This window comes from Columba livia, chromosome 3 (genome assembly GCF_036013475.1).
Source record: "Columba livia isolate bColLiv1 breed racing homer chromosome 3, bColLiv1.pat.W.v2, whole genome shotgun sequence".
Classification (NCBI taxonomy): Eukaryota; Metazoa; Chordata; class Aves; order Columbiformes; family Columbidae; genus Columba; species Columba livia.
In genome coordinates, this window is record NC_088604.1 from 35,233,650 (window position 1) to 35,251,778 (window position 18,129).

At 36.8% G+C, this 18,129-nt stretch overlaps 1 protein-coding gene across 2 annotated transcripts in view; it reads left to right on the plus strand.

The window, feature by feature from the left end:
- BCKDHB (branched chain keto acid dehydrogenase E1 subunit beta) overlaps positions 1-18,129 on the plus strand; it is a 115,544-nt gene that overhangs the window by 46,589 nt on the left and 50,826 nt on the right. Inside the window, exon 9 of one of the 2 annotated variants that reach the window (XR_010471217.1) lies at positions 12,389-12,471. The exons of the other annotated variant lie outside the window; for it this stretch is intronic. The gene's annotated coding sequence lies outside the window, so the exon portion shown is untranslated. The remainder of the gene's footprint in view (positions 1-12,388; positions 12,472-18,129) is intronic. 2 annotated transcript variants of the gene reach the window in all.

Below are 18,129 nucleotides of genomic sequence, written 5' to 3' on the forward strand. Positions count from 1 at the left end.
GCAAATTACTGTATTTCATTCACCCTGAATTGAGCTGAGCATGTTATTTAAACTTTAAATTGATTAGTATCAATCTGCCATTTTCACTTTTGGAAGTGAAAGTTTGCAAATGCAATGTTTTTTGCTTTTGTATTATTTAAATGGCAGGTATTTGCCATGCAAAATGATGATTTCCATTTGTTACCTAATTAGTTGTATCTTAACTTTCTCTGAGCTGTTGCTGCTGTAATACAAAGAAATGCTGAGAATTATTCCTTCATGTCTTAGTAATATAAAGCACTGTAAACTGAACTGCAGTATTAAGGGCTTGAGGGTAACAATGAGCCTGGATAACTGTGAATTTCACGAGAAAATAGTGTCTTTGCAGAAACAATTTATGGATTGACATTATCAATGATAGTAATTCTGAATTTGCTTCTTTAGGCCACTGTACTACAGATAAGTGAAGGGGATGGCTGTTCTGGGCACTTGGTGCTGCTTTGCTCTTCTCTAGGAAAGGTTCTGTAGACCTCCCCATGGAGGTTGGCATCAGTGCTCGGCAGGCTGGAAAAACATCTGCCCTCTCGCTGGAAAGGGTGAATCTGGACAAAAAAGAACGCAGCTGCAGTGGGAGCCAGTGGGTAACACGGCCTGGGGAGCAGATCAAGGCAAACTCTGTGCCTTTTTTCCCATCGAGGGTATTTGATGGGAGCCGTTTCTACAGTGTATATTAGAGCTCTCTCCTTAATGCACAAGTGGCATTTTTGTCACCTGTTGTCATTAAAGTGATTGAATAATTGTCAGTAGTAGACCCTTGGTGTCCTATATTTAATAGGCAGCATGTCCTGGCAGAACTATTGGTCTAACAGTTTGTTGTTCCCATTACTTTAAGTTTACTTCATCTAATTGGACTGTGAATAAAGGAAAATCAAGATCAGCGAGCCTGATGTGGGTTTTTTATTCATTAACTGCACTCAGCAGGCATTGAACTGTACAATTGTAATGCAGGTATCCTGGAATCAGGTTTATGTTTCTTGGCTCTCTGTTCTTGATCTTTTGCCATTTTACATGTTGCTCCTTGGTTTTCTTACTGAATGGATCGTGTACCTATAAAATGTGATTAAAGTTGTACTTCTTGCATGATGACAGTTAACTTTGTCACTATTTCCATAAGAAACTTGTGTCTTTTGGTCTTGTAGTTTCAGGTTGCTAGAGCACGCTGTGGGCTGTTGCTTGGCTTCCAGAAGCAGAGCACTGGAACTGTGCTTGCAGGCAGTCGTTTTAAAGTTATGAGAATATTTAACTATTTTAGAAATGAGTTATTCACATCTTTTGCTCTTTTGTATTTCAAGAAAGCTTTGAATGTTTTTTGTTCGTCTGCATCTTGCTTCAGGGAAGTACCTCAAAGCTGAGTTGTTTGTGTATATGTAGTTTTGTTTTCTCCTTCAGAGAATCACAGAATGTTAGAGATTGGAAGGGACCTCGAAAGATCTAGTCCAATCCCCCTGCCGGAGCAGGAACACCTAGGTGAGGTTACACAGGAAGGCATCCAGGCGGGTTTTGAACGTCTCCAGAGAAGGAGACTCCACAGCCTCCCTGGGCAGCCTGTTCCAGTGCTTCCTCCCAATATAACAGTGTTCTCAGTCTTTAAATTCCTATATCTGGTTTTCTTGTATGTATTGATAAAGAGTCTAATTATTGAAAACCTTGATTAAATAGAGAAAAGGCATTTGTGTGTTGTTTCTGTTAACATTGAGTATAGTGCTGATGATGTGTTCCATGAATTCCTCAGAAAACCTTTTCCCTTTTGCCCGCATTTCATATTACAAGCTTCAAATTTAAAGGCACTTGTGTAAATAAGAGAGTAGTGATGCGTAGTCTATAGTTAGAAGCTATTTTATAGCTCAAATATTTTTTTTAATATTTTTTTCCTTTGCAACTGGTGCTGATTTAATTCTAATGGAAGTTGGGATGAAGTTCCACCATGGTAATCATGAATGAATCATTCTTCCATAGAGATAATTACTACCTCTCTACAGTATTACCTTTCTTTAAATGTCTATAGCTGTTTATCCTGCTATTATCACTTAGTTGAGTTAGCTACTTTTTTAAACTAGTTTAGGATTCAGATGCTATAGATTCTCATTATTTGTGCATTATTAACCTTTATCCCAAGAGAATGTAGTTTTAATATTTCTGCAATAATTTTGTAATGTTCAATGCTAAGATTTGTGATGCTAAGATTTATTCTACTTTTTACTGAGTTACTGTGTAATAGCATGTGTATTAATAGCATAACGCATTGTATTTGGCTTACTGTAAATATTTTTCTTTTCACAATGAGATTTCTCTGAAGGCAGTCTGAAATGCTTATGATTCAAACATAGATTGCAGAGACTGCGTAGACTGCAAATATTTCCAAATATAAATGTTGCTTTATTTTTTGATAATATTTATTTTTCATTAAGATATTTACTTTTTTTTGTTTTTTTACCAAAGATCTTAGAGCTGTGCCATGCAGGATGACAGGTTAAATGCTGACCTGAATAGATATATTAGACTTAGATTTCATTATGCTGTTACTTTTTCCAGTGCTACTAATGTGGGACTGGACAAACCATTTACTTCCCTACTATCTTTGTTCTGTGCTAAAGAGGCCGTACTTATGGATTGCTTTCAGTTTCGGCTTGCCACACAACAATACTCACCAAAATCAAAGGTTTTATTCTAAATAAAGTCCATATATTCCATAGTAACTTCTGTTGTTAAGCTACTATGGAGTACTCCTAAAATGCCCCAAAACTCTTGAAATTTTTTAGCCTGTTTGACTATTTCCCCCGGCAAATCTGGTGAGCTGAATTAATGCATGAGATCCTGAATGTTTATTTACCTAATTGACTCATTATGAGAGAAAACAATTATTTTCTTGTGTATTATCCTGTGTTATATATATATATATTTTTTTTTTTTAGATTAGTAAAGTACCAGAAGGTCTTAATCTGAAGCAATCTAAAATAACCATGTTAGGCATTAGAAAAATCTTTATTGCTTTTAAAAATCAGGTGATGTGAGAAGAATTGTTCATTTGGCCTAAGTGTCATGAAGAGAAGAGGCTGCCAGCATTATAAATACACTGATGTAATTTCAAGATCATGGAATTCATTCTTTGTTCCATTTGAACCGTATATGAAGTATTTATCCATTTATCTAAGCAATAGTCTGTTTAAACTATTGTCACATTACTTAGATAAGTAGTGCAGTGTGCTGTAAGTTGAAATTGTACTTTGGTTAATGACTTGCAGTTTCAGACTTGTTATTGTTTACAGGGAATGCTAATCAAACTTTACAGATGAGAAAACCAGTAACTGGTGATTTATAACAGCTTGGTTACTGTATAATGCTTGTGCTGTAAGTGTGCATTATGATTTCTCCATCTACCTAAAATATATATATATGTGTGTGTGTATATATGTATATGTACTGCCAGTTTTATTAAGTTTCTTGGTCTGCAAATGACAAAACTGTAAAGCCACTCTTTTGGCCTGTGATCAGACATTGCCACTGAGTACTGATCTATGTCATATTATCATCTTTGGCATTTGTGAGGCAATTACTGACATGGTACCTACATTTTAAAGTTCACAGTAGTGCTGTGTTTGGAAGATTACAGATTTCTGAAGGAAAAAGGGCTCAAACGGCTTCACTGCAAGAGGGGAATCTATTTTCAATGTAAAGAATAAGTGGCATCTATTTATGATTTGCTGGTAAACTGGTTCATTATTTTAGCACTAAAAGACAATTCAAATTACTAATTTTTTCAGAGCTTTGAAAGATTTCTCTTAGAAAATACAGTTTCTTTAATAAATTTAGAAGGTGTGATTCTTTCCTGTCTGCTTCTCCATACAGGGAAAAAGGAGTTAGAGATGAGGAGAAAAAAATAAATTTGGATAATTAAGAACAGCAATGTGACTTTTAGTTTCCATTTATTAGTGTTGAACTGTTTGTAATATGACAGCAACAATTGTTTTGCTTTAAAAAGCCTGTGGAAACAATTAATTTCTAATTATCAGCTGCAGTGTTTTGTTGACGTTGGAGAAATCTCTTTATGCTATCACTTTTTTGGCTTAGGACTTCAGGAGGTTTTAAATAATGGGTTGACTAGAGAAAAATGTGATTTTTAGACCTTAAAAATACTGTCAGAAGTTTGTGTTAATATAGTCTTATTGAAAAAAGTGAAATCTGTCCAGGTAATCTGTTTTCCTTGTAATGTGTAAATTGTTCTTTGTACTGGAAAATCAATACATATATGAAGTAGTTAATGTCTTTGTTTCTGGGTATATATGAGTTTAGATTTAAAAACTATCATTGTGATTGGTGTAGTTTTTTTGAAGTTAAAATGTAAAGATTTTGTTTGGTTTATCTAATTACATTTACTTGCAGTAATGAAATGAGTGGTTTTGGTGGCAATTGCTTGGAGTAATGGAAAAGCTAATATATGGAACCTTTATTATTTCAGACATGACTTATCTTTCGTAATAAGCAAATTCCAGCGTGATACTAAATTTAGCTATATATTTTTTCTGTGACTTCTGCTGTTGTCAAATGCTTAATAAGATTATAACTTGTTTTATTTAAAGCATCATACTGTTGAGTAGCTTTCTGACCTGTATTTGTAGTAAGCAATAGTACAATTCCAAGTTTTTTTCAGTATTCGGAAAAGGTCAAAAGAAAGGTCACTGTAAAGTAGAAGTCAAGACTCACATTCCCCTTCCCTACTGTGTTCCTTATTAATTTCATCTTTATTTCATTTTCACCTGAATTAATGTCAGACCCAACATGATTGAGCAAGCTGATGATTCAGCAAAGTACTGAGGAAATTGCTGATGTGATGCTCTTTTAACCTGTCACCACATGCGTTCTTAAAGTACTGTTAATTTTGTGTACTTGTGCAAAATTACAGAGAAATAAAATATTTAGTGGTAATGCAGAAATGCTGACCTTTAAATAAAACACTTTGAAAAAATCTAAAAATATAAAATTGAGAGACTCAGTGCTTTTATAACTAAACATCATTAGAAATGCAGGAGTACATAAAGGAAGAGATTGTGCTTTTCATTAGTCAAGTGCCTTAGTTACAAGTCCTTTCTGCCACAAATTTAGGGTGTATCTGACAAGTTACTTGGTTTCTTTGTGCCATCATCTTACCTTTTATGAAATACATGTTAGTCTGTTCTTTTTCCTGTGTTGTCTAGCATAAATATAAGTTCATAGTTTTGAGCTTCCATTAGCTTTTAAAAATACAGATTTTTTTTTTTTTTAATTTCATTTTCTTCGAGGTGCTACAGTACAGCCACTTAGTCCCTTTTTCCACTTCTCTGGATTTTGCACGCTAGCTGTTTAAAGCTACTGGACCAGTTCCCCTTTGAGGAAAATAAGTGAAACAAAGGCTAAGCAAGAGTCTCTCTCTAAAATGGATACATTTTACTCTGAAAGATTTTACTTGAGAGATCTAGAGACTCTGATAAAGTTGCTTGTGAAAAGCCTCCTACAAAAATAGCTCCAGGGAATATCAGAGAACGCAGATTTTGTTATTGTAGTAACTTGATGAGCTTCTGTGAAGCAAATCTACAGAACTTTTCTTATTACTCTGTAAGGAAAAGAAAATGTTGCTCAGAGTAGGAAAATAGAACTAGTCAACAACCACATTTTGTTTACCACTTACAATACTGGGTAATTGATCTTCCGACTGGCCCTTCCACCACCAAACTGAGTTTTATAATGATCCATATCCGATCTCCAGCTCTGCTAATTACTGCTCTTCAAGAATGAACTGACATTCCGGTCAATATTGTTTTGCTCAGTTGACAAGTTTGGTTATGCTTCTTTCATTGACGTACTCTGAGATGTACAAAGCTCCTTGGTATTTCCAGGGTTCTATATTTAAATCTTCTCCCTCTGGTCCATTGCATTACAGAGGGTGTGAATGAGGAGTTCTCTACAGGCATTTCAATCGTTACAGTGATGGAGAGTTTATTTTTCTGACTTGGAATGAGTGTTATTCAACAGCGTTACAGTAGGAAATCAAAGTTTCAGACAGGCTTGTTTGTGCCTTGTGTGGTTCTTAGGGCAACTTCAAGGTTTTCTGTCTGCATCATATCTACTATTGAATATAAAAACTGCCATAGTGATTTGGAGAAAAATCTTTGTGTCAGTTAGACTATGACACTTTGAAGTGTTTAGAGTGGACGCTGTGTCTCAGATATGTTAATAATACATAATAATCAGAAAGTAGAGAACAAAGACTGTTATTCAGCAATATTCAGAACTCTGAAGTGAATGGTTTACAGACTTTGATTATTTATTCTGTCATTTACAGAAATGACTGCTGTCGTTTGGTTCATAAGCATGTAAAGGCTTTAACACATCTTCTAAGCTGCTGTTCTAAGTGAAAAATACCAAGGTCTGTGTATTATGTTTAATTTAGATGCGAGAACCCAAAGAGTTGATTCTTTGAGGAATATACTCTCGATAAATAGGGAATATTTATAAACTCTTAATGCTTGTAGTTTGTTCGTGCTTTTGACTCATGTTGATGCTGTGGTGGTAGTAGAATGGAAAAATGTATGTCAATTAATGGATGCAGGCTGGTTTTCCCAGGTTACTTTCATGATTTTTCAGCTCATTAGGAGAGTCTATTTAAAAGTAAAGTATATTTCGTGGTCTATATATAGATTTTCTTTTGGGTACATTTATAATCATTACAGGTAGTGATTCTTGGGCTAACGCTTGTGTTAAGAGATTGAATGTAGCAATGAATGTAGGTCTATTGTGTGTCAAGAAATTACTATCTCAGACGTGAGGCTTGACATGGTGTTTGTCATTGAAGAGGCTTCCACTGATGTAAGTGAAAAATGCATATATTTCATGGCAGTTTCTCGGTCACTTTGCATGTTACTACTTTATTGTCCTGTGCTAACCCATCAAATGATGCAGTTGGCTTACTACAGCTCTAAGCAGCATGTCACTTGTGCACAAATACCATTAAACTTAATGGAAACAGAGAATAAATTTGGTTGAGTGTAAATAGAACTAAAAGGCACATGATTAACCTTTTAAATAAATTGAGCATTGGGAGAAGTTCTTATTTTAGTGTGATCTACTATTTTTATTAGTTTTAGCTTGGATATGCAAGGCAAATGTTGATGGAACATGCTGGAAGATTTTGATAGTGGCATTTTCCAGAAAAGAGAGTGATAGAATATGAAAGTCAAGCTCATCTATAAAGGAAAGGCTGCTGACTCTTAACCTCCGTTTATATGGTGACTCAGTCAATATAAATTTACATTTTTTCCTGTTTTCTGGACCACTTGCATGTGACAAAGTCCGAAGCTTTATGATATAATCTTAATCAGTTGATTTTGAGAGGTAAAGTTTTACCTTTATCTCAAGCATTGTGACTGTAGTCACTCTTCTGGGGAAAAAGTTAAATCCAAATTACTTGATTGAGACACATCAAAAAGATCAAACTAAGGCTGTTGTAGTAGAAACAACAGTTATTACTTGAATAGAAAATAACTGTTGTTTCACATTTCATGGTATTTTAATGGAAATGTAAATAAAAAAGTTACAGGCAAATTACTGAGAGATAACTCTGTGTTATTGTTTTAAAAATCCCAACAACATAGTAGAAGTGTTCCATGAAATGAAAGTCTGAAGAAAACACAGAGAATTCTCAGGCATAGGTGCCAGGGATTTTGGATTTGGCACTACCATCTTTTTTCATGCCATGCCATGGAAAAAATATATATTTGGAAAAAATATATTGGATTTTTTTTTTTTTTTTTTTTTTACTTTGTATAACAATAATATGATAAAGAATGAAAAATAATTACTGCATGAATAATGAAGCCTGTTTTTCCATGGATTTGTGTTCCGCGTTTCCTACCTTCCACCATTCCGTATTCTCTATTTAGCTACATTCGGGTGCTCGGCTCCTTTCTAAATGGCTGGCTACGCAAAAGGTAGCATTGGAGGCAGTGTATTGGTGATTACTGGTTGCTGAAAGAGCTGTGCAGAGACAGTGTTAAGTGCAGCTTGTCTTTTATTGTGTTACTCAGTTAGAAGGAATACTAATCTCCCTCACCCAGAGAGACTGATTTTTACCAAGATTGCAGGGGCTTAATAGCTGTAAGAGTTGCATTTGACTGCATGATGGCTATCAGGAGACTGACAAATGGACAGAAAAATAAGATCAGGTCACAGAACCCTAATTTCATTGCCTAACAGACTGAGAATGAATATACCTTGAAAATGACTATTTGTTCCTCCATAAATTGATGTAGGTCAGATACAGAGAGGGTGTAACTGATAGAAGAGAGTGGAGATTGAAGAAAGAATCGGATAAGGATCACTTAGGTAGTTTTGATTAAGAGGGCCCAAAAAATAGAAGGGAGAATAAGATGAAATATAGTACTGAAAGAATGAAAAGAGAAGAGGAATTGGTTGTTGCTTTAGAGAACTTAATTTAAATGAGAAGTAGTACGAGAAAAATGTATTCAAAAGAATAAACAATGGATACAGGGATTTTTAAAACATTGGTTGGCAAGATATTTAGTACAGAATTCTGTAGACGATCTGTATCATTGAAATAGTTACTACATCTATTAGGCACACGCTAATGCTTGTTTTTGAAAGGGGTCGAAGATGGCACATGTCTCATTTTCAGACATCTACTTGACCATCTTGGTCTATTTTTCTTAAATTATTTAGTGATTGTATTGCTCAGATCTTTCCACTGGATTGCCTCATGCTATTCCATACAATCCACATTCGTAATTCAGATGTTAAATCCAATGAATCCTAAGCATAAGTGGGTTCAACAGCTGCAGTGAAATGGATTAATCTGTTTTGTGATGTGCTGTATGAATTTGTGCTATCAGAATTGGAGTTAAGTTTATGAAATAGAAATGAAGCAGATGCTGGATTCATAAATGCTGTGAAGCTCCTACTTCTTACAGAGTTCCAGTGCAAAAAAATTTTAGAAGTGTAGTGTAGCTGTTCAGAATGATTATTCAGATTAGAAAATGTTCTGGCATTCAGATTTAGCAGATATACTCTGCTCTTCCTTGATGTGATTCTTTCAGTACTACTTGAAAAAGACAATTGCTGATATGAAGAGTGTCGGCAAAGTTGGTTCTTCCTCCACACATGCTTGAAAGGCATCTTCACAGGTGTTTGTTGGTGGCTAGAAACTTGCTTTGTTCCCTTCTTCTGTGTTTAAAATGTTTTGTGAACATATGGCAAATTGAGAACACTGAGTTAAGGCAGAGTTCTTAATTTTAGCCAAAAAGTGGATCTATGAAAGTCTGAAGATCTAGAACAGCCCTTTTAAACTTCCCTGTCTTTTTTTTAGAAGTCTGCATCAGAAGGATTGTTTGAATAGATGTATTTAATTGTGGTTAAATAAGCAAATATAGTTCAAAGTATTGAGGAATTCTGAGTTACCAGTTACCATTCATTAATATTTTCCATTAGTTCACTTGCCTTTATACTTTAAAAAAATATTTAAGGAATCAGTTTATAGTTATTACTAGAAGACAATGACTGGGAGATTTAGATGCATTTGATCAAAAGAGGCTTTCTTAATATTCGTATTACTTATTTCAGTAGTGTTATCCAGATTGTGTGTGTGGTCCTCAGAAGTAAACAGAGGCTCCTTGCAGCAAATGTCTATTAAAAATATTGTCACTGTTAAGGAGAGCTGCCAGTATCAGAAAACAAATGAGGTGTGAAGTAGGGGAGGACAAGAATCCAGTAAAATCAATGTAGTGTATATGGCGTGATAAGAACAAGCCAGGTGGGTTTTATTTCCAAATTGCTGTTAAATTCTGAATCAGTTTTCTTTCCTAAATAATTGATTTGAGAGTGCGTGTTTCAGTTTATCTTAAGGATGTCACAAGGTCATGCTGTGGAGTTCCAGAAGTATTTTTTCCTTGCCTATCTCTTCCTGAAGTTGGTTAGTATGTTCCTAAATATTTTCAGATTAAGCAGGAATATCCATCTACACAAGACATAACTTTTCTCCGTCATCTCCACATCCTATGGCCCTTATTAGCAGCTACTGTTTTCTTAGTAATTAACTGCTTTAGGGTACGTAGAATGGTGTTGCGGAAGTGTTACAAGAGGGTTTGTAGCTGTGTTGTTTTACAGGAGTAAGTTTACTGAAAGGCATTAGGATATTAGTTGCTGGCTGATAGAATATCAGTCCTTTTAATCTAGTCTAGCTGTCTTCTATTAAAAACTATATTAAGCATCCCAAACTGTGTTGAGATGTTCTCTGCTGTATGTTGTATTTCTTTTCTCTTGTCACAATTGCAGCTATTTCAATTGAAAGTTGTTTTGGAGGGGAATTATCTGCTACTCCTTATTTTTACGGTGCGTAACACGTTGGGAATCTGTTCTTGGTTCTTGGCTTTGCAGGAAGCTTATAAATCTCTCAATTGAACATCTCAGCCATACATATCCTGACAGTGTTGTGTAGGATGTAAAGGCCATAACTGTCTTATTAGCTGCTCTCTTCATTGCTTCTTAGGATGTTCTGCCTAGCTCTGTAGCCAACCCCTTTGGTTTCGATTTTAACTTTTTAAATTGTCCAGGTTACTTTGCATTTTCCTGTGCCTGTTTTCATTTCTCATTATCTCTGCACCACTATCTTTACACTGCAGCTTTATGTTTTTGATGCTATGCAGGAAGAAGCTGCGTTCATCTTTCAGAATTATTTTTGGCATTTGTAGTGTAAAATGATGCATATTGGAATAATAAAATCCTGGTGTGTTGAGGCAGTAAGTTTTATGGCTGCACTAACATTGCTCTGTAAGATGTTTCATATGTGCATCACATCTGTGGTCACATTAGTTCTTTATGAACTGTTGCTGCCGTGCCTACATTTTAAGCTGGGGAAAAGATCCATCCTGGTGTGGCTTTCAGAGCGGTGAGGTTTAACCAGTGTGTTATGCAACATCAGCATAATAGCTTAACTCTGAACTGCTGTCCCTGTGCACCATCAAAAAGATCCTGGCTCTGTCTTGTTTGAACATTCCCCTCTGGTATGTAAATACATCTATGAGGTCTCTAAAGCCCAGTCCCTTAATCATCTTTGTGGACCATTCAGTGGACTCTCTCCAATATATCCGTGTCTCTTGTACTGGGAAGCCGAGAACAGGACACAGCACTCCAGCTGTGGCCTCACTAAGTGCTGAGTAAGGGAAAGGGTCACCTGCTTCAACCTGCTGGCAAACCCTTCCTAATGCAGCCCAGGACATCATTAACCTTCTTGGTGGCAATGACACATCGCTGGCTCATGGTGAACTTGGTGTCCACCAGGATGCGTATGTCCCTTTTCTGCTAGGCTGCTTTCCAGCTGTGCAGCTCCCAGCCTGTACCTGGTACATGGGGTGGTTCTTCCTCAGGGGCAGGATGTTGCACTTCTCCTTTTGAACTTCATGAGGTCCCTGTCAGCCCATTGCTCCAGTCTATCCAGGTCCATCCAGATGGCAGCACAAACATCTGACCTGTCAGCCACTCCTCCCAGTGTTGTGTCATCTGCAACTTTGCTGAGGGTGCACTCTACCCCATCATCCGGACTTCAGCAAAGCTTTTGGTACTATCTCCCACCCAGAATACTCCTGTATCTGAGTTAGGATGTCATGCTCTGATCAGGTGGACAGCTGGATAGGTGAACTGCTGTTTGTGTGGTTGGGTCTAGAGGGTCATTTAGAGTATGGTATGCTACCTGGAGGCCAGTGACAATGAGTACCACAGGGGTGTGTACAAGGACCTGTCCTGTTCAGTCATCATTATCAGTGTTCCAGATTTTGTTCCTTCCCCTTCCTTCAAGCTATCATTAGGATTTTAATCGGACTCTATTGTGCTAATACTATGGAGCTGGTGGAAGTAGTAGCCAGGTAGAAGTACAGCAAGACTGACCTGTTAAGGAGAACAGATTTGAAGTGGCCATGTAAAGTTGAATTATTTTTCTGGGGACTTTACTCCTTATTAGAAATCAATATTTCAATGCATAGTAATATAATAACTTTCAAGGATCTCAATGGGTAGTATGAACATTGTCTATAACATACTACACCATAGAACAAGTTTTGCTAATTTATTATATGCAGCATTAGTTGTTTGGTTTCAGATAAACAGTTAATTGAGCAGCAAGTACATTTTGAATACTTCTCTTAATTTTCCTACCTTTTTACTTCATTAATATGATACTTGGAGTTGTAATGCGCTATGATTTTGGATCTTTGTTTACTTTCTATAAGAGCTGATCTTTTAGTCTGATATGAGTTGGAAAGAAAAAATAAAACTCCTGGGATTTGTTTTTTGTGTTTGTCTTTCTCTCCAGAGAAGGTGGGCAGGGGTGCACTCATGGTACCAGAGGAGGATTGTGCAGCAGGACAGCCTCTCCTGTCACGCTCGTGTGCTAAGGTCCGTGGTGCTCTGTTCTGTCCCTTATACCTGTGTCCCATTAGCGTTGTCTCCTATGGACTGTGTTTTGCTTCTCTTCATGAGAAACCAGAATCAACGCCTCCTTGTCTTTGTGCTCTTTGCAGCCTGGGAGCCCTAGTGGATCTGCTCGTCCTTGCCATGTGAATTGGTTATCACAGGTCATTTTGCTTTGGGGAAACTTGTCTGCACTGCCCAAGCTGGCACCAGGTCCAAGCTCCATCTGGGCCAGGGCCCATTGCAGCAGCTTCAGCTCGGTGAATTCCAGACCTGTAGATGAGAAAGCACAAACCTCAGCTGCACAGGCTGAACAGACAGACAGTGAGGGGTTGAAAGCCTGTTTTGGTTAACTACTGAGCAGGAAATCCAAGGTTTGTGCTCTGCTAATGGGGATCAGTTAAATTATTGGCAGCATTTTAGTTATTTGCTTCAAGTTAAAAAGAAAGTGAATTTTCTTTTTCATCCTCTGCTGTTAATCAGCATACTCATCCATTACAGAGCTGCGTATGTTTTTTCATTTTATCATTTGAAGAGTTTTAAGATTTTTCTCCTGTGACCTTCCTAAGTGATGGATTAAGAATGATGTTTTTTCCTTTCCAAGTAGTTTTATCTTTGATCTATGTACATTGTTGCCAGCGTTCAGCTGTATTATTGCAATACTGATATGTTTATTATTCTTACACTAGCCTTATGAATCTTAACAGAATGAAAGTAAGGCTGGCTGTCTCATTACCAGTAATTGAGAAATCTTATTCATACTCTGGGCTCTTAAGCTGTGTGTGATGAAAGAATGGTTTGCCATGTCATTTGTTTGTCTTTGCATCTTGATTTTACTAATAAATTAGTTTCAGTTAACTTAGGAGTGCAGTGTAGACATGATATAGTAGATTTGAAGGCTTTCTCTGTTTCCTTCTCTGAGAATTTAGTACTGTTGAAAACCACATCAAATGATGTTATTTTACTTTCTTTTAATTCAGGTTAATGATGTAATTTGTTCTTCAATGTTAAGAATTAGGTTTTTCTGTTTTGGAGCTTTGGGGACTGCATACGACTCCTGCCTTTTATTACTTCTAGGAGAAAAAGGTAGTTCTGTGCAACTGATAGTTACAATTTGCAAACTAGATGATGATCATTAGAGAGTTATGGGGCTTGAGCATCTCCAGGCTCTTAGGACACATCCCTTTCCCCTTCCCTTCTATTCTTCTCTCTGCACACTGGTAAAAAAAACCCCAAAGGGTGCTTGAGGATCTACTTGTTTTTCATTAGATTCTATAGCTCTAGCATGGCTCTGGGGTGACTGGAAATTGGGGACATAATAACTGCATTTGTCAGCATATCACAAGCACAAACAGTTTGTTGTATCCGGGGTGCACTGAACCTAATGTGTCATCCTGTGAATTTGCACGTGCTGTATAAGTGTATTCCTCGGTGAATCATCTGGCAGGTTATGTTATACATTTCTCTGTGGGAAATGGTGAATAAAAATCTGGGATCTTATTTTTATCCCCATGCTTATGATATTCAGTACCAAGAATGCTGCTATGCAATTTTCTTTGTTATTGAAACATTAAAAGGAAAACAGAACTAATGGGTTAAAGTAGATTCCCTCAGATTTTACAATTTCCCAGCACAAATTCATTGAAGCTTATTTGAAAATGGAAAAAATGTTTTTCAAGGCATTTATTGAAACTTCACCAAAGTGGTGTATTTTTTTTTCAAGATTCCATGTTATCTATTAATATTAGTTTTTGTACAATTTTATAATTGTTTATATACACACTTATTGCGAAATGAGATGTAATACAAATACAATTTCAGCACTTTGGCCAGCTTTAGAATTATTTTCAAAAGCTGTTTTTTCAGTTACGCAGGAATCTTTTACAGTTTCTAAAGAACACGATCAAAAGTGTGCGAAATGAAATGTAAAAGTGAACATCAAAATAATTTCTTTTCTGTAAGAGATGGAAAATGCTTTTATTCTGAGAAGAATGTTTTCTTTTTAAAGAAAATAGGCAACTTGCTATTGTGACACAATAACAAGCATTTATAATCTAATTCTGACTTGGATAATTTCTTTCAAGGCGCTTGCTGTGATGGTGGAGCAGCTGGTTATGCAGGAAGAAGTGCTGTTGCTGAGGTTGGAGAGTAAGAGTGTGCAGTGCAGTTGACCATCAAACTTGGTTCAAGTCTCCTTTCTCCTAAATAAGGGCACAGTATGTTATTGGTAGTGTCAGCGCTTAGTTTTCAAATTTCTTGGAAGCACCGGACTCGTGTTATTTTCTTCTGTCATCAGTGCCTGTAGAAGGGGAGAACGCAGCCAACATGACAAATTGAGAGTTGAACAGAAAAGTGATTAGAGAAACTCTTGGATAAAGAATGTGGTCAGGGAGGTTGAAAATAATTTACTCTGCTGTTTGACTGCAAAAATGCTGGGCTGCAATTCAGAAAACCTTCAGAGTGCAATCTTAAAGCATTAGTCTTGCAAAAGTGTCAGGACTTTTTTTTTTTTTTACATTTCAATATCAGGGTGCTCATGCCACACAGGCCTTTTACTCTGCCACAATGTCAATTGTCATCCTTGTGGATGACACCAACGTAAAACTGTCCTAACAACAAAATTGAGGTGGAAGACTGTAGTCAATATTGACTTCTGATTTTGTTTCAGGGTTAATTTAGTAGTTGAAAGCCCTAGAGTCTTTTCTCTGACTGGCTACAGCGAGGTGACAGTGGTGGGCCCTGACCTGGGTCTCGGGTGCCCTCTGGAGGGAGGGTGCACGGCTGGAGCTTTCTGTGAGCAATGCCTGATCTGCCTCTGATCTCTGAATCTGTCTCTGGAGCAGTGTTTGCAGCTTTGTGCTGGCTGCACAGCGCTCTAGGATAAATGGGGTTGTGTCCTTCTACTGGCCTGCCCCATGGTCCTGGCAGTGCCTGGGGAGATGGGCTGGGAATGGGAGGTTCTGCGCAGGGTAGGACCTCTCGCTTTTGGGAGCAACCAGGGTCGCATCAGCTGAACTCAGCTGTGAAAGTGCATAGTGATTGACACAAAGAGGAGCCATGTTCTCTAAATGCTCAGGTAACTTGTATGGTCTGTTACTAAAGATGGCAAAAAAAAAAAAAAAGCTTTCGTGTTAGTTTGAGATTGGAGATAACCTACAGAATCTAAAGCAGGAACATTTTTATCAGTGCCAATCTCCTAAACCACACAATATTTTTTTAAGATGTATTTTTAAAAGTACTCTACATGAGCTGCAGAACGTGTATGCATTTCAAAATTTAGATATTACTGAGGTAGGAAGAAGTGAAAAGAGTGGGGTTTTGGAAGATAGAGCAGGGATGTTGGGGAAATGGAGGAGAACCAAGCCCTTCCAGAAACATAATGAGTGTCTGGCCGAAGGGACAAAATGCACCATTCCTTGAAAGGCCATCTTTTTATCTTGCTAATCCAAATGAAAAAAGAAAAATACTCCAATCATCTACCTTTTTAAAAGGTGATAAAATGGTAAGATTCTCTGCTTGCCAATTTGATACACCGTTCTGATTTAACCACTGTTTTCTCCAGTTTAATACCAGTGGTATTTCCCATTAAATTTGAAGGGTGAGGACCCTGTTACTGGATCATATCATGCTGCATTTATTTAGACTATGAATGCTCTTCCGAACGTTGAGCTTTAGTTATCCTGGAGATTGAATGCTTGCCTCATTTGATTTGACAGGGATTAATGCTTTTTTATATTTTTTATATTATGTTTTTTATCTGTTTTTTATAACTTAATGTTTTATAGGAGAGCACTGATATCTGAAAATAATAATAAACAATATCCACTGTGCTCTATAGATTGTAGAGCAGTTACTTTTGACATTTTTTCCCTTTTAAATGGCTAGCCATTTTACTTCCAGAAAATAAGATTAAATTTCCGTATGAAGATATTGAAATTAAATAAGTTAGCCACTCTAGAACACTGCCAGTGTAGGAAACGGTTGGGCTTTTTCATCATGGGTTGTCTGAAACATTTTTACATTGTAATATATATTTTAAAAAATTGTTTAAGAAAATCACATCCATTGCTATTGGCTGCTGTTATTACTGCATGGTACTGTCATCTCTAAGACAGAGAAAACAATATAATAATTAAAATGAAGAGGGCATACAGAGAGCCAATATGTTTGATGAACCAATGTATCTTTCTACCAATAATGTATTTATGAAGCATTTTTTTCACAAAAAAACCCAAACAAACCAACCCCAACCAACCAACCAGAAATATCCCACAAACCAAAACTGTGTCTAAAATCTGTTAGAAGGAATAAAACTATGAAAAAAATAGCAAGGAAGAAGCAAGTAGGGAGAAATAACTTAGAAATATGATAAAAAATTAGCTGCTCACAAACCAAACTAATATAGTTGAGAAGTATGGGATTAGTGCTGTGTTGACTTTAACTCTATGTCATGTAAAGGAAATGCTAGTGAATGGAAATAGTAAAGTCACTGAGGTTCTGCAGAGTCTGATTTTTTTTAACCTGCTTTTTAATATTTCTATCAATGGAAAACATTTAAAACCTTTAGTACATAAGTTAGAGGTAACAAACAGGTGGAAAAATGGATAAAATAGACACTTGGTGACTGATAAAGACAAGACAGGTTCATTAACTGGTCTGAGTCAGGCACGCTGTATTTTTCAGCATATCCAAATAAAATCTTGTATCTTGAAAGGATAAACACACACAGGAACAGCAGTTGTCAGTTGAAACTGGACTCATGTTGTTTTGCTTTGGCCAAAAGGCTTCATACATCCAAGAGCTGCAGTATCCTGGTTACATTATCTCCGTATTTGGCATTGTTCTGAAAAAGGCTGGAATGCTGGTTCCAGATGGGAGTACTTCAAGAAGGACACTGAAAACTGGAGATAATTCAGGGTAGGGCTGTAAGAATGATGAAGAAATTGGAAGTGTCTTGTTTGGTGAAAGATTTAGAGCTCAGTCTGCTTAGTTTAGCAAAAATGTGGTTAAGAAATCATTTGATCACAGTCCTAACGTGTTCATGTGGGCAGCAGAAATGTGATAATGGATAGCAAACAGAAGTAAAATAAGAACCAACAGCTTGAAGTTGAAGTCTGCCAAATTAGTTTGGAAAGAAGGTGCAAAATTTTACAGGGAAGTCAGTTAAACACTGGAACAACTTACCAAGAGCTGTGATGCATTTGCAAACACTGGAAATAACATAATTAAGATTGCATGTCTTTCTGGAAGACTCACTGTAGCTTAGGAACACGTCTTAAATGTGAAGTAAAATTGATGCCTGTAATATTCAGGAATTGGAATACTTGCATCCTTCCTTAACATCCAGGACTCTATTTGCAGAGCAGTATAGTGATAATTCCTGCTAATTTTGATTCTGATTTAACCATCTGGAAAGTTTTTAAGGTATTTCTACATGGGACAATGTGGTGCAGGTATCCATGCTGACCCTGAACAGTCTGGGAAGCATACTGAAAGCACCAGAGCTATGCTAGTTTGGTTGGTTTCCCAACAGGGGTGATATATAGTGCTTTTTAGCAGGGCTGAGATGCTTGTATGCAATGCTTGGTGATCACAGCTGCTTGCTGGCTCTTAAAAAGCTTCTACAGGTGAGGAATCCTTGAA